Source organism: Chiloscyllium plagiosum, chromosome 14, assembly GCF_004010195.1.
Source record: "Chiloscyllium plagiosum isolate BGI_BamShark_2017 chromosome 14, ASM401019v2, whole genome shotgun sequence".
Classification (NCBI taxonomy): Eukaryota; Metazoa; Chordata; class Chondrichthyes; order Orectolobiformes; family Hemiscylliidae; genus Chiloscyllium; species Chiloscyllium plagiosum.
Window position 1 is genome coordinate 30,381,828 of NC_057723.1, and position 18,406 is coordinate 30,400,233.

At 37.6% G+C, this 18,406-nt stretch overlaps 1 protein-coding gene across 1 annotated transcript in view; it reads right to left on the reverse strand.

The window, feature by feature from the left end:
* The window catches only part of LOC122556592 (neuropeptide Y receptor type 5-like), a 59,677-nt gene extending 41,605 nt beyond the window's left edge, over positions 1–18,072 (reverse strand). The window contains exon 1 of the mRNA XM_043703460.1: positions 18,046–18,072. The gene's annotated coding sequence lies outside the window, so the exon portion shown is untranslated. The remainder of the gene's footprint in view (positions 1–18,045) is intronic.
* Positions 18,073–18,406: the final 334 nt, after the last annotated feature.

An 18,406-nucleotide genomic window follows, 5' to 3' on the forward strand; every position in this document is an offset into this window, starting at 1 on the left:
ACAAAACGGCACAGGACCCACACTGACTCCTTAAGGAGGGTGTAGGGGTGTAGCACATGCACTGTCCACTGTCCACCTGCTGAGCGTTCACACCGTAAATTACACTCCTGGGTCCAAGCTTCTTGAAAAGTAGGGTTATTAGTTTTGACAACTCTTGCAGTAACACTGAAAAAAAATATTATTTTAACTATGACAAATAATTTTAAATTACCTGTACCTCCTAACCAGTGACCTGAAATCAGCGTCGTCTATGTTTGAATACAGTGGCATTAAATTAATTTCACTTCATTCCCCTGATGCACTGACAAAATTAAATTAAAATCGACTGAAAATAAATTTGTTTTACTGCAATTAATCAGTGTGAAGCTATAGGGCTTCTCTGTTGAGACATGTCGACCAATTCATTTTTGACTGATTGTAAATTTGTTCAATAATGGGCTTAGTTCTGAATCATATGAAAGCTAGTCTGGTAGTCCATAAGACACCTTGAGAATTGAAGTGACAGTAAAAATCGTTCATGATAAATTACAAATACTCAATAACGTATGTGATAAACATATCAATATAAAGGTTCCTGGTTTTATTTTAAAAAAACAGTTTACAGAAATAGATGAGGAGGTGTTGCACATTTTTCTGGTATGGGGATAAAATTGTAACCATAGTGAAACAAGACAAATACGGGAAGGTTAAGAAGAAATCTCTACCACTACTACTCAAAGCTTAAATGCTTGTCATTATAATTATATAATTTGAAAGAACCACAGCTAGACAATGTGTAATCCACTATTTACTGTGTATTATTCATGGCATGGGGTGGCTAGCTGATAGATAAAAATTCTCTCCACGTATTACATCAAAACTGGATGAAATTAGAGACTTAAACATAAAATCTATATTGCACTTAATGTAGCACTGACCTACTGACTGGCTATATCTAATGTTACCAGGTATCCTTCAGTCACATCTAAAGGGTACAATACTCGTATGCCATTGTTACTTTCACAGACACAGAAAAATCAGTGGCCATGATGCAAATAGAGTCAAAGTCAGGTTCCAAGACGGAGCTAATCTTGGTCTTGATTATAGTTTATTGTATTTTTCCCATCCTGATAGGAGATTAATTAGCCTGTTCACTAGGTTTATTCTCTCTCTCTCTCTCTCTCTTCTTGCACACGGTTGCAACGTTCTAGCCCACTGGCACCTCTCCAATGTTCGAGGAAGATTGAAAAGTTGTACAGACAGCATTTGGCATCCACACCCAAGCTTTCTTCAGCCATTTAGAATGCATTCCATTTTGATTGGATGACTTATTAACAAATCTAATAACAAACTACTGGGAACCTCCTTTAATGCAATTTTTTATCCAGTCTCATCATTGACTGTGACATCAAATTCATCCTTTTATTTTGTAAATACAGGAACAAAGTAGCCAAGCAGACCACAGCTATGATCACTGCCTCCACAAGAAAATTTCCCTTTTGTCATTAATTGGCCCCATCATTCCTTTTGACTAACACCCTTTTTTCAAATGTTTCTAAAGATTTTTGGATTTCCATTTATATCTTGCCATTTTTTTCTCCTAGTTTCCATTTGCCATTATTACATCCCAATTCAATTTCTCTCCATATTCTAGTATTTGTGCCTGTTATTTGTCATAAAGATTTTCCTGCTTATTTTAACCTCTATTTCCTTTATTATCCAGGAAACTCTGCCATTTCTGAAGAAGGGTCACTGGACCTGAAATGTTGACTTTGCTTTCTTTTCCCAGGTACTGCCAGACCTGCTGAGTTTCTCCAACTATTACCATTTTTGTTTCAGGTTTCAAGCATTAGCAATTCTTTGTTTTTTGTAACTCTGAGAATATGCTTGGTTTTTACGTGAACCTTTTCCATCTGAAGGCCTGTCATTGATCAGTCTTGCTTACCCGACATTTTTTTTGTCCAGTCCATCAATGCTGGACCAATTCTCATGTCTCCATAACTGGCTGTCACTCAATTATTTATATATTCACTTTTTCATGAACAGTTATCCTAATTTTCAATTATTTGCAAAACAGAATTGAATTAACTTTGAAGCAAGAAGACTCTTTTTATATCTGGTGTTTATTCAACTTCAAATTGTAATCTTATCAAATGTATGTTTAGTTTGTACTAAAATCCAACATTTAATATTCCAGAGAGGAAGTCCTGAGTATCTGGGTTTTTAAAGCATCATCGGAATATCACAGTGATGAACTCATAGAGTAGACACTTACAACTGTATTTATGTTGTCACTTAATGGACTTTAAGATGTTGCTGCCTGCAAGATAAAAAGTCCCCCTAGATAATTAGTAATCTTCAAACTCATGCTTATTAATAATGTGCATATTCTGTGCATCAGAGGCATTTATTTCAACAATGTAAGTGGCCAACAGGAGAGCAATTTTTGTTTTAAGTGGTTTTGGTATTTAAATTCAAGTGCAGAGCACCAGGAGGCCAAAACCCTTTCTATTTTTCACGAAACCTTTCCTGTAAAATGCAGGAGAACGCAGCAAGTCAGTTTAACACAAAGAACAGTATTAATGGAAACCTTGGTAAAATGTATGCAGGGGTTAAAAACTTGTGGAGGAGAAGACAAAAACTGGAAGTAAATGCATGGCAAAAGGAAAAAGCATTCCAGCCAAAATGGAATTTGTCATTCTTAAGCAAATCTATGTCATCTCCGACAGAGGCTATAAATTACTTACCAAATTTCTCAGAACTCTTTCCAATCTGTCATGGAGAAATGTATGTGTGAAACAGCCTTTCGACAGTTAATTGAATCCCTATGGTTGGAAATAGGCCATTTAGCTTAACAAGTCCACACTAACCCTCCGAAGAGTAACTCAACCAGACCCATTCCCCTCCCCTATTATTCTGCATTTCCCTGACTAAGGCACCAAACTTACACATCCCTGAACACCATGGGCAAATTAGTATGGCCAATTCGCCCAACCTGCACATCTTTGGGCTGTGGGAGTACCCAGAGTAAACCCACACAGACACGGGGAGAATGTGCAAACTCCATACAGTCGCCTGAGGCTGGAATCAAATCCAGGTCCCTGGCGCTGTGAGGCAGCAGTGCTAACCACTGAGTCACTGTGCCACCCCAAACATTGTGCAGTTCCCATCATTTTAAAAGTGATTAAAAGAATATATACATACTTGTGATAATGGCAGAAATTTTGCTGAAGTAACATAATTTGTTAGGTTTGATTAATTGTGTAAAATTGGATAACCTTCGATGTTACAAGATTATTCAGAAGGGCTAAGCTTTCTTTTTGAAAGGAAGGAGACAGATACATTTACCTTTTAAATCATTCCTTATTTTAATAGAAGCAACTCAAGTAATCACTACACAGTGACATTTACTGTTTAGACAGATACAACATCTACAAATAGCAATAAATGACCAATTAATTTTTTTTTGGCATTGCTTGAAGGAGGAATGTTCATCAAGGCACTGACAAAATTCCCAGTTCATTTTCCACAGTGCCATGTGTTTTTGCATTCTGGATCTCAAGCTGGTCTCCTCATTCTCCACCTAAAATTGGATGACGTTCTCAGATCAGGTGGTGTTTAACGCAATCTCCAACATTAGCTCTTTCAGAGCTATTATGTAATACAACACTACAGAACAGCTACGTGACTGGCATAGGGACAGGATTAACAACAACTTTTATTCACTTGACACCTTTGAACATGGAAAAATATATAAATGTAAACAGATAAAATATCCCAAAAAGGTGTCATTAGAAGAGTTGATCAAAGTAGGATCTTAAAAGTGAAACATCAGCTGAAGTGGCAGCAAGGTTAAAGAATGAAATTCCAGAGTATAAGACTTGAACAGCAGAAAGTACAGGAATTTGAGATGTACTAAAGGCCAGAGTCAGAAGTATAGACAGCTCAAGTAAAGTTTCAGAAGTGGAGAAGATTAGAGTGATGGAAAATGTTAGGATCAGTTAGTAAGAACAGGGTAACAAATGCACAAAATAAAAATCATAATATGATTAGACAGAGTCAACATGGTTTTGGGGAAAAAGAACCAGGTCTATTTGAGTTTTTTTGAGAATAGAACTGACAAGGTAGACAGGTTATATTGCACTGGGTGTAATATAAGACAATAAGACCATATGAAATAGGAGTGGAAATAAGGCCACTCGACCCATCAAGTCCACTCCGCCATTCAATCATGGCTGATGGGCATTTCAATGCTACTTACCCATACTCTCCCCATATCCCTTAATTCCTTGCAAGATTAAAAATTTATCAATCTCTACCTCCACTGCGCTCCGTGGCAGTGAATTCCACAGGCATATACTTATATTTTTGGATTTTCTGAAGATATTGCACAAGGTCCACACAAGGTGAAGATAACATGAAGACATTTCAAAGCATGAGACAGGTTGATTAAGCAAGAACGAACTAGTAAATGGAGTATAATGTAGGGAGTTGTGAAATGATCTAGTTTGTTGGGAAGAAATTATTTACAGCATCTAATGTTCAATAGAACTGAATGTAAGATAAGTGGACGACCTAATATCACCTATTTTGCATCACTTTCCAAAATCAATTTTTATTCCTAAATATTAAGTGAGATGTTTAGTGCCTTCTTTGCTAATTGTACCTTTGCTTCATAATGTAAACAAAAAATCCACAGTCCCCTGGTCTCCCAAAAATCCTAATTCTTCTCCCACAAGAGTTAATAAAATGTCAACCACCAATTCCTATTCATCCAAACAAAATTTTAACAATTACTTAAGAATTCCATGCCTTTTGGCTTTCTTTGCTGCAGTGAAAATAATTCTAATCCCTCAAATATTTGCACAAAGTTGAAGCCAGTTGAGTATTGTGGAAATCAATTCCAGCACCTCACCACACAATGGATAAAGGAACAGTAAGCAAAAGTTTAGCAATGGTCTGTCAATGAAACTGCTGAAAGCCTGACACATGGCACAGAGTGAGAACACACCGAGTAGGAACAAATTGTCCACCTGATTAAGAAGGAAAGCGGCCACGCGGCCTTTTATCATTGTCACTGAAGCACCAGCAAAGTACACCAGTGAGAGAAAACATGGTCTTATGTGCAACGAAGAAGGCACTTAGGTGGCAAAAGACTGCAGTGGGACAATACTAACTGCCTAACTACCTTGATGGCCATGATTTCTTACTTTTTCTTTTTCTTTCAGTTTAAAGAACAAAATAATGCTTTTCCTCTCTTTGAGGCTTCTGACATGTGCACCTGCCTCAAAAAGGCTCCCATTAGCTTATGCCACCAGCACACAGCACTATAGGCCTATTCAAAGAAACAGCCAATAATACTTTGGTGAGGGATAGCTAAGGAAATACAAAGCACTCTGTATTGCAAGATTAGAAAATTACAGTCTTTCTAGTACCCTTTAACAAAAGTGACCAGTACATTGATGTACAGATCACTGCCTTACACTTGAGTATACTCCTGGTTCATTAAAGAATCTCTGTCAATATTAAAAGCTGCTGTCTTCACCTACTAATGTTTTCATTTTCTATTTTAAATGGTACATGGGCAATTCAGTAAGAAAAGAAACAGAAATAATTATAGGTAGTTTTTCTGCTTTCAAATCATATAAAAAGGCCTGTCTGTTTTGAACCGAACTGCATCTTCATGAACAGTCATTGAGAAAGTCTTTTATTTGACAAAGAAAGATAATCTGTCTTTTTCTAAAAGTTATATTATTTGAAAATGACAAGATGATATATTGAAAGTATTGGGGGACAATAATGTAAAGGATATTGAAGCAAATGGAAAATGTCCACCAAGCGTGGGATTCAATTTCTATTTATTGTTCGTGAAATGCGCAAAATTATGGAAGACAGCAAAGTGAGTTCTTAATAGTTTGTACTATTACACACCAGCTCCAATTCCTCAAGAGTAAACCACAGCTTTTTCTGTCCCTTTGCCACCTCTTCTCATATAATCAATTACATAGAAACATGGAAAACAGGAATAAGATTAGGCCATTTGGCCTTTCAAGCTTGGTCTGCAATTCATTATCATGGCTGATCATCCAACTTCAAGAGCCTGTTCCTGCTTTATCCCCATATTCTTTTGTCCCTTTAAACTTAAGTTAATATCCAATCCCTTCTTGAAATCATACAATATATTGGCCACGACTGCTTTCTATGATAATGAATTTCACTGGCTCACCCCTCTCTCCTCATCTCGGTTCTAAATGGTTTATCCTGTATCCTTGACTGTTACCCTTGGTTTTAGATACGCCCACTATCAGGGACATCACTTCCTGCATTTACCCTGTCCACTCCTGTTAGAAGTTTTGAGGTTTCTGTGAGATCCTTTTCACTCTTCTGAGCTTCCGCAAATATAATGCTAAGTGATTCAACCTCTGTGAGGTTGTGAGTCATGTCATCCCAGGAATAAGTCTGATAGTATTTTGCTACACTGCTTCTAATAGCAAAAACATCCTTCCTCAAATATGGAGACCAAAACTGCACACAATACTCCCGGTGTGGTCTTAATCAAGGCCCTGTATAAATGCAGCAGGAAATGCCAGCTCCTGTACAATAATTCTCTCGCTATGAAGGCCAACATATCATTCCCTTTGCTTACCAACTGCTGCACCTGCAAACTTACCTTCATCAGCTGGTGTCTGAGGACTCATGGGTCTCACTGCATATTCCTCTCTCTCAATTTACAATTATTGTGGTATCTGTCGCTATCTTAGAGCACAGCTATCATCTCCATTTCTTGTTCTCATCAACTATCTTATTCAATTGCTCTTTGAGAATTAACTTCATAACTTGCCTTCCCATTCTAGATCCAACCAAAGGGTTTACAACGGCTGCCCAACACAATATTTCCCTCAAGTGTCACTTGTGACTAAAGCATTGTATATCCCACTACTGACAAGACAGCTGATGGAATGTTAATCTTGATCACAAAAGGATTCGAGTTCAGAAGTAGTGAAGTCCATTTTAATTGTATAGGATCGTGATTAGACTGCAACTAGAGTACTGTATCTTCATTCATGGCACACGGGCAATACAGGCTATGCCAGAATTTATTGCCCATCCCTAATTGCCCAGAGGGTAGTTGAGAGTCAACCACATTGCTATGGGCATGGAGTCACAAGTAGACCAGTAAGGATGGCAGTTTCCTTCCATCAGTGAACCAGTTAGGTTTTTCCAACAATCGCTAATGGCTTTATGGTCAACGTCAGACTCTTAATTCCAGATTCTTATTGAATTCAAATTCCACCATCTGTCATGGCAGGACTTAAACTCAGGTCTCCAGAGTATTACCAGGGTCCACCAAAGTACCACTATGCAATTAGCTCACCTATTAGGAATGCGATGACTGTTCAGCAAACCTATTCTTGGGATTGGGCGGACTGTCCTATGAAGAGAGATTGGGCAGTTTGGGCCTACATTCTGTAGAATTTCAAAGTGTGAGAGGTGATCTCATTAAACTATAAAATATTTAAAAGGATATTTAACAGGATAAATGCAGGTAAGATATTTCCCCCTGGTTAGAGAACCAGAGGGCACAGTTTCAAAACAAGAGGGATACCACTGAGGACCAAAATGAGGAGATTGTTGTTTACACAGAGGGTTGTGAACTTTGGAATTCTCTATCTGTGGTATCTTAGTCTTTGCTTATGTTTAAGGTAGAGATTGATAGATTACTGATTACCAATGGTTTAATGGATTATGAGGTAGTGTGTATGAAAGACATTGAAGACTTTGATCGGCCATGATAATACGATATGGAAAGCAGGCTCAATGGGCTGAAAGGCCTACTCCTGTTCATATTTTCCCATGACAGGAAATGATTCTTGTGCATCACCTTTTATAGAAAAGATAGAGAAAACAATTCATTCACATCAGTTTGAAAGGAGAAGTTCAAAAATGATGTGTTTTCTTCCCATGTTAGCAAAAGCTGCTGCATTGTCTCATTATGAAGAATTCACTTTCATTTTAGAGATAGCACTGGCTATCCAATGCACTCCTGGTTGGCCTACATCTTCCACTTTTTGTCAATGTAACATCATCCAAAATTCTGTTGCCATAATCTAAATACCAAGTATTAAACAGATATTATCTATCGCTGTGCTTGCTGACCTACATTGGTTTCTGATTCAGTAACGCCTCAGTTTAAATGTTTGTGTAGAATCCATACAGTGGTGAAACAGGCTCTTCGACCCAACAAGTCCACACCGACCTTCTGAAATGTAATCCACCCAGACCCATTCCCCATATTGAACTATGGGCAATTTAGCATGGCCAATTCACCTAATCTGCAGATTGTGGGAGGAAACTGGAGCACCTGGAAGAAGCCCACACAGACACAGGGAGAATGTACAAACTCCACACAGTCACCCGAGGCTGGAATCAAACCTGGGTTCCTGGTGCTGTGAGGCAGCAGTGCTAACCACTGAGCCACCGTGCTGCTCCTGTTGTATCCTTGTTTTTGAATCTCTCTATGTCTTCACCCCTTCTCATCTTTGCTTCTCCCCACAATCCTCAGGATGCTGTTCTATTCCAATTTTGGCCTTTTATGCAAACCCTGATTTTAATTACTCTACCTCAATGATGAAGTGTTTGGCCATCTGCCCTAATATTTTCTCAGATGACTTGTGTCAAATTTTCATTAATAATGTGATGAGTGCTTCTGGGTGCTTTACTGCAAAAAGTGCTTTATAAAGTTGAATTGTTGTAATTTAAACCTTTCCAGGATCAAGTTATCAGGTGACATTGTTGAACTAATTGTGGAAAGAAAATGATCATTGTTACCCCTGTAAGAGCAAATAGAAGACATAATAAACAGAGACTCTGTAGAGTAAGGAAAGTTTCTTGAAGATGTGATGATTAAATTTACTTAAAAGGAGCACTGTGAGTAGAATGAGTTAAAAGGAACTGTGCTTCTTATTCAAGTTATCACACTTGACCTGGGTTTATTATTACTGTTTATCATTGAGTATAATTAATATCTCCTTCTGGCTTTGACTTCATCACAAAATGAATTTAATGCTGTTAGTATGTAATTCAATGTGGAGCAGCACTTTAACTTCAAGAAGTGACATATTGAATACACCAAAACATTTTGGCATTGTGTTTACAAAAACACTTTTAATGCTTTGGAAAGGAGGGTGATCTCGATGTGATGCATTGGCATTCTTGAAGTGGATGTTCAAAGTTGGATTTCATTTAATTGGAGAAATGGCAAAGGTTAGATTAGATTCTATTATCACATGTACCTGAGTACAAGAGTATACGAGTACAGTGCAAAACATAGAGAGTCACTACTTTCCGATACCATTGTAGAATACAATAATTAGAATAACAAACAAGAGCCAAAATTAACAAAAGAGGAAGAAAAGGAAATGAAAATGTCCAGATCATCCTTGCCTCGGCCATGAGTCTTGAGCTGGGCTCACCAACGCCACCTGCATTGGACCAACCAATGTCAAAGTCATCACGCTCCAACACCATCACTCACTGCTGGGCCCACCTCACTGACACTGCCACAATCTTGGTGTGCCAGAGTTCACAACCTTCCTGGACAAACACAAGAGTGTAACCCTTTGAACCATTGTTGATATCAGAGAATGGGGACATGTAGAGTTGTTTTGTGAATTTGTACTGTCAACCAGAACCCTCAAGTGGATTGAAAGTCATATTTTCTCAATGGACACCATGGGTGGGTGGCCAAACCTGCTGGCTGTGTAAACCCAGACAATTCACCCTATGATTTAGGTTTTCTGATTGGCTTGGTGAAAGTACTATGTCATCTACACCCTTGTAGAAATATTTCATTAAAATATATCGGCTGCAAAATTCAGATCTTCAGTGCTTAGTTGCACTGCATCGTGAGTTATTTTGCTTGCACAAGAAATGTACAGCTTGCACACATGTTTCCAGTACTTTTTGCACAGACATTAGGGGACAGAGTGCTGAACTTCTGTTAAAACCCACAAATCCCTTTGAACACTTTGGCAAACATTTTTGTTAATAGGGTAACAGTCTGAGCTTATGTGACTTCATTCTGAGCTTCCTAAGCAGCCAAGCATCAACTCTTGTTCTTGAGTTGCGATGGAAGCTATGACACAGCCATTAGATACTGCATCACGGTTGGGTGTGCATGTGTTTTCCTGAGATTGGTGACCACTTCCATGCGAGAAAGAATGCACTCATTCAAAAGGTCTAATGTAATCAAAGATTAAGTACTAGCAAAGACTACCAAATGTGAGAAGCTAGGCTAGACCTGCAAAAAATATGTTGGAAAGATTATTTGTTGAAGAAAGGCATCAACATTTTGATTGCCAAAAAAGATGCAGAGCCCAATATTCCTAAAAGTATAATTTGAAGCAATAATAACAAAATGTTTAGATGCAGAATGTTCCATAGCATTTGCCATTTTTACACTCTATTGAGGCGAAGTAAATTTATACTATCTTTTCACAACACTGAAAGCAAAGGCAAAATATACATATTTGGAAAATATTAGAAAGTTGAAAGTGACATCTTCTTGAAGGAGTATTGTGGCTGCACTTGGGAATTACAAAGAAGAGGTTTAACAAGCAGAGGGATAACTTGAAATATATGAAGAAGCTTTTCAAGCAGTTTGAGTGGGAAGAATAACACTTCAGCAGGGGTAATGTAGAATACTTTTATACAAGAACCAATACTGGGTCTGAAGGATTAATAAATGACTACAATTAGTAAACTAAGACTTAGCTAGCATATCTCAGAAAAGAGCAATACCTAAACTAAAGGTGAAAAAGAGGAAAAGTTATCTCTACAAATATTAAAGGGAGATAGGAGAAACCGTTCGCTGAAATTAATGTAAGAGCATGGATGGATTATTTTAAAAATTGATCAGAATGGCAAGAGAATTTTATATAAATGTAACTGCAGAGACCAAAAGGGAAATAGTAAAAATAGTATTCCAACATTAAGCATGTAATCAGGGAAGAGAAGTATAAAGGGTACACACAGGCTGGAAACTAATGAATCAGCATCAGTGGTAAACATTCTGAATGATTGCTTGCTCCTAGTTATCATGAGGGAACACGTAAATAACAGACTCTCCTCAAAGAGGCAACACAAGCCAAATCAACAATTTTATTTTATATGAGACAAAAATACAAAACAACTCAGAAATATTTAAAACAATTGAATCGTTAGGGCAAGATTGGCTTAAATTTCCCAGCATCTGGATGGCGCAGTAGGGTCCTGTGAAAGTCCTGACAGGGCACTTGGAAATTGTCCAGAAATATAAACTTTTGATGTGCTGACTCCTCACTGTTCAGGACCTTCCTTGAATGTATCTGCCCTGAACTTAGAGTGGAGACGTAGGATGGATATGCACAACTTACCTGGAAATGCTCAAAATTAAGATCCTGATGAAAGCGTTGGGTAACACTGCCTCAACTATCCAACCCACTAACCATTCAATTACACACCTAATCTCCTGCCCAACCTCCTGACCACCGAGATACTCCCTGAGTCAATCCAACTATCCACCTCTTAAGCAAGAAACCAACTAACCTTGAACCTAACTCAACTATCTCCCAACTCAATCAAGCAGCTGCGCACCTGACTACAACCCCTGGACTATCCAATGATCTTCAACTGGACCAAACTACCTTCACCCACCCAATTACTCCCCAAATAACCGAAACAACTTCGCAAACCACCTGAGTCCCTCCCAACTACAGCCAACCACACACTCGCCAGTCTATTCTCTTGACCATCTGAACTAGACCCAAATACCCATCCACAGATGGCTCCAGCACAACCTGACTATTCTTGACCACCTGGCTATCCCTGACCTGACTACCCACTTACCCAATTACCAACTACTGACCTCAACCATCTTCCCATTTACTCACTCATTCACAAACCCAACACTCATTCATTACAAGACTGGGCCTTTAGAAATTTACCTGAATATAGCAGCTGCTGTTGTAGATGGATGTGTGCCTTCTCCTTTCTGCAATATTGCTCCATCCTCTGGATGCTGCAATGTTCATTTCTTTGTCGACTGGAATTGGAAGATCCCAGAAGAAACAGGCAATATTTTCAGTTGCAAAGATCTTCATTGGCAGCAGCAATGCACTTTGCCACTGACAGGAATTTCTGTGGCATTCTATTCATCTTTGAGCACGAAGAAAAGTTAGGAGAAGTGATTGTGCAACTTTTACATAATCATGATGGATTATAGAGTCATAAAGATGTACAGCATGGAAACAGATCCTTTGGTCCAACTCATTCATGCCAACCAGATATCCCAACCTAATCTAGCTCCATTTGCCAGCACTTGACCCAAATCCCTCTAAACCCTTCCTATTTATATACTCATGCAGATACTTTTTAAATGTTGTAATTGTACCAGCCTCCACCACATCTTCTGGCGACTCATTCCATACACAAATCATCCTTTGCATGAAACAATTGCCCTTTAGGTCCCTTTTAAATCTTTCCCTCTCACCCTAAACCTATGCCCTCTATTTCTGGACTGCCCCCCCCCCAGGGAAAAGGCCTTATCTATTTACCCTATCCATGCCCCTCATGATTTTCAGACTCTGTAGAACATAAATAACCAGTGAAATGGCTATCTTCCACAACAGTAATGAAAGAGACATTGTCAGATCTCTTGGTGTTTTTCTTCCATTCGAGCAAGTGGTTATCAGGCCTTTAATCATCAGGAGGTAGCCTTTTGACATTCTTATTTTGAATGTTTAATTTACTATATATAAAACGAGCATTCAAGTTTTGAAAAATCCTTCAAAAAATGGAGGTCCACTTCAAGATATTTTCTAGTCAACCTTCACAAAGATGTTATTACACCTCTGGAGTAGGTAGGACCTGATCTAGGCCTTTTGGCTCAGAGACACGGACAATATCATTGCTCCATATGCAGTTTCAATGTGATATGGCTCATGCCATGGTCATCATCTCTGGAGGTGGGATTGAACCTGGACCTTCTAGACCGGCAGTAAAGACACTACCAGTCAGCTGTGTAAAAAAATGTGAACTGTTGCTGATAGTATAGGTGGTCACCATCCTAAAATATGAAAAAAACCCACCAGTAATCCAAATTAAATTGATGTGATATGTTTTATTAGTGAAATAATTATACAAAGATAGTCTGAACCACAATCATAATGTTTAAAAAAACCATCTTCCGCAGCCAAAGTAAAGATGTTATTGAATTCATCCGGAGTCTGTTCTGCTCCGAAATCATTTTGGGAATCCCACTCTGGATCACGGCCATTTGGTCTGAGGCATCTTCAGGGCAGATTCCTTCTCCTAAATTTCTAGCACTTGTTTCTCAATAACACTGAATTTCCTTGCCGCAGCGCAGTGTTTTGACGAGTTGGTAAATGTTATGATTTTGAGCTTGAAACTAGAGTAACACTCATTATTTTTACAGGAGAACCTATTTCACTTCATCAGTCACCAGCTGGGGTCATCTCTGTGCGGACATGGCTTAAATCTCATCCCCTCTCCTTGGCAACAGAGCTTGTACCCGCTGCTTGATCCCAAGCACCAACTTATAGGCAAGTATTAATCTAAACATGTATGTCAGAGCTGGTAATCCAAGATCAATGTTTTATTTAACTACAGTATAGCCCTGAACGAGCATTTACTGGCTGTAAATGGGGTTGGGGGTAACTTATACACCAAGAATAGGCCTAAAAAGGCATTTTGACACCGAAATAATTGAGTTCACCTATTTGTCACATTTCCGTTGTACTTGTAAGTATTTATATTTTTGTCAGCTTTTAAGGAAAATGGATTCGCAGATTGGAGAGGGGAGGTATAACTTATTTGCAACTGAAAGGTTCAAATGGTACATTGCTATAACAATTAATATTTGTTGTTAGGAGAGAGTTCTACAAAAAAGGGAAGAAAAGTAACAGTCTGCAACCTAATTAAAGAGCTTGTGTAGTAAGGGCAAGTTTGAAGCTATAATTTAATAGCATATTTCTGATTTTGTAGGCATCAGAGCCAACAGTTGGAACATTTTATAGCTGTCATCTGAATTTTGGAATAAGATTACAGCCTTGAAGTAATTTGCCTCCATATGGCTAGATTGCCTGGAGTTGCCAGAGGTATTTTGTTCTATTTTGAGTCTTTTTTAAGTGAGAGGCACATATTGTGGCAGCCTTCAAAAAACAATATGCTCAATCGATTTGTACAATATAATTCTCGCTGGAAGATTATTGAATGTAATGAAATCATTACCCGACTGACAGGCGATACATAATTACATAAGGTTTATTGGTCTCTGAGCACTAGGGTACCAGATTAGGTACTCTCAGACTCATCTGTGACAGCAAAAACATTTGTAGCTGGAAACATTTGCATTTGTTTTGTTTTTGATATTGATATCCATGATTACAGTAACTACTACATTTAACACAAGTATGAACTCTTTTTAATCTTAATGTTTTTGACATTTTTCATATGAAACTTGACTATAGTTATTTAAAGCATAGGTAATTTCAGTAATGTTTATTCATTTGGAATCATGACAATTATGCTTTTTAATTTAATTCTTGACAGAATGATCTGAACAGGGCACTTGTTTATTTTCCATTCGTTGTTAACCTAATTCAAATATAACACCTATTTTGCAGCTAGACGATATGCCATATTTTGAAGAGATGAAAATAGCGTGTGTTTTCACATTTTCCTTTTCACGATGGTTTCTCTCCTCTGTGACTAAGAAAGGTTGGCATTGAACCATCTTCTAGGTTTCTGCAAAGTTCTCCTGACAGCTGACATTATGTCTTTCTTTGTGAAGAATTGCCTATGCCTCATCCTGACTTGCTGTCTGTGTAATGTTATAGAAGCAAAGAGGTTGCATTTCAGAGAAGATTCCGTGCTCATCCTCTGGAACATCTAGGCATGAGTTTTAAATACCCCTAAGTTATGCCATCTTTCTAAGGGGTGCCTGCAGTTTTCTACTGAACATACGAAGGCTATACTTGAGAACATCTGTGGCTATTACTTGCATAATAATTTTAGTGGGAAAGTAGTTAAACTAAATTTCAACTCCTTGCATAGCTTTGGTACTTCAACACACTTTACAAAGTCAAATTTATTTATTTTAATAATTTATACAATTTCCCTGTCAGAATGAATGCTTTCTGTTAAAAACAAAATTATGTGCCAATTCAAAATGACCCAGCATTAAACAACCACTTTATAAATTTAAATTTGATTCTGTATCTTGCCTTCTTGATAAGCACACACATTTAATTAGCTGGTAATGCCCCATGTACAAATGTTTTTTTTTAAGGTGAATTAATTTATTTGCAAAATAGCATTATGCAGGAACCATACAAGACTAGTTCATTTGCAACAAACTAAGCAATAGCTGTACAATATTATATTTGACCTTTTATGCAAAGAGCACAATTATTTCTGGTCCAGTTTGGAAAACGTTTTCAGAATACTGTGCTAAAAGCTGCAACAGAAAGCTAATCAAAATGTATGAATGCAGGCTACACGCTTACACAGGCAGATATCATTACTGAACCACTCTCTGGTGTATAGTCATTGAAGATTCTTTAATTATGTCCTGCAACTAGCTTTCCAATGTCAGCAGTGTGACTCAGATAGATAATTATTGGTAAGTTGTTTTGTTAGGTACTTTGGGTTGCAATTTGTCCTGTTAAATTTACCAGAAAATCAATGTGGCAGGACAATGGGATTTCTACACCTTACAATTTTTTGCACAGTTACTGATAATGAATTTCATCTACTTCAACTGGCTGGCACAAGGAATGGAATAGTAGCAGCTGGTTATGCATTTTTCTTCGATCTTTCCACTCAATTGAAAGGACCTGGCTGTTTCCATAGGCACCAACACTTCCCCACTATCTCATCCCAATGATTGTTCTTTAAATCTGTGCAAAGAGTGTTAGTTTACAATTTGCAATGTGGAAGAGTATCATACCTTTCAATCTGATGTTAACCTGATCCAATGGCCACAGTAGTGCACTTCCTAACCAGATGTCTAGATGCTGATCAGGAAAGGGAATCTTGGTTGTTTTCGCCACTTCTCAGTCTGGGAATTATGTGGTTTATTTTAGCATTTTCATTTTAGTATTTCATTTGGCCAAGATCTTTTCTTGGAAAAAGAAAGCACAGATTAAATCAAAGGCTTTTCCTGCCCATATGGTTAAGTACCACCTTAAATGTGTATTTTGCAGCTCCCCTTCATAAAGTACACGTTTAACCTACATCTTGTTCACCAATTTGTTACACTTCCTTTGGAAGAGCATCTTCTTCCTTGACTCTCACCCATCTGCACAGGAAGTTCCAGTATTGAGCCAACTTTTGAGTACAAGCTCTGAATTGTTATGGACTTTCAAAAAAAATCAACATGCTCAGACATATAATGTAATCTGGGACAGTTGGAACTTGAACCCAACCTACCAGAAGTAGAGACACTGCCAATAGGTCCTTTTACAAAAAGAATCCTTCTCATAACTTGCTTTTGGATAACCTGCTGACCTGACGGCAAAAGGAAGCCTTTTCAAGATAAAAGGAATCAGACAAATTTTTAGAAGTATTTTGGGGGATCTAGAAGAGCCATGCTTTGTTAAGTGCAAGCAACGTGCAAAAGAAATTGCAACAATTTAAATCCTTATGTCCCACATTCAAAACAAGAATCAGTTTGCAAAACTTTCATTTAAAACTAAGAAATTATAGATAGGAATGATTTAGTGAATAAACAATATATTATCATTAAAAACAATTCCATCAATTGAGCATAACTATTATATGCATGTTTCAAAAATTTCTTTCAAATTGCATCGTTTCTTGTAATAGTCTTGTCTCCTCTTTCCTGCCTTATGCTTCAAAAACAATGTGCTGTCTTGTAATTATGGCCATTTTGGGTTGATTCACACAAGGTTTAACAGTAAACTTTTATTGGATGTTCAACTACAGAGGGCATCACAGACAAGGCTTATTCTATTCCTATCGTCACACAATCGCAAAAGTGCTGCTGTGCAGAGGAGGCCATTCAGCCCACTATGTCTGCACTGGGTCTTTCAAATGATTACCATTAACTATTGCCAAAATTCTACTTTTTCTCCTTGCACGTTATTTCTAATCAAATACTCATCCAATACCTTTGAATACCTCAACAATTATCCATGCACCAGTACTTATAATATGGTTCAACAGCAGATTCATTTTTGATTTCCACCTTGCTTAATTGTGTTCACAAAAATGCTGGTTCTACAACCGACCTGATTGATTGATATTAGCTATCCCTGAGCACAGACAAGGAGTCAATCTTACTATCCTTTACATAAAGATGATGCTTATACTTTAGAGTCACTGAGGTGATGATTTTAACAATCTCTTATTTAATTTGGATTTAATGTTTAGTTGTTAAGAAGAGATATATTACCAAGATTTTTAACTATTGACATGGAATGAAAGGTTTGTTGTTCAGTTCAGGATAGTTGTGGTGTGAAAGTGAATTTAGACCGATAGAGAACCACTGAATTACAACAATTAAATCAATGATATTCCCAAATTTAGCTGATGTTTTATGCTCATAATTTTGCCTGCTTAGAATTGTTGTCACCTCCAAGTGGTTAAATATTCTTTTTAAATAGAATTGCAAGATTCGGGACTGAATTCAACAATACCTTCCATTTTCAATGAATACTACAAACATTATTTTGCCTGTAATGAAAAGAATAGCTGAAACTCCCATCAGGTTTACCTGGAATCATCTGTAAACTGAAACCACAGATCTATCTCAATCAGATTAGGTACTGAACTCATATAATTACTATCAAGACACAAATTGCAACCACTCACCCCAGCTACTCCTTTCATCCACACTGCCCATTCAGATTCAATACTCTGCCATACACCAGTAACAACAAATATAATTCCTGTTAACATAATTATCAGCACTGCTTATCCTAAACCTTTCACTTCAACTGTTATGAAGGAGTCATTAAATAATTATATTAGTAAGATATTTACCTTTCCTTTATGATGGCTTTGGTTGAATGGTTTGTCGAGTTACTGTTGAGCTGTTCTAAGCACTCACTTCATTCGCCCTTATACAGACCCCAGATTCTGAGTATGCTGTCAGTCAAGCTGTAAAAAGCTATTCACAGCCAATCAGCTGCATCAGAATAATTCTGTACTTTCTTTCTTTGTGCTTCTTTCAGATCCTGGCTCCCAGTCCTTTATGTTGAATGCTCTCTGCATTATCTTTGAATTCTTTTCTCATGTTCTTGTCTCTTGAACCTGTTTCACTCTTTCACAAAATGCTATTAGATTTCTCCTTGGGTATTAGTAATGTCAATATTTATAAAAATGAATTTTGATTATCATTGAT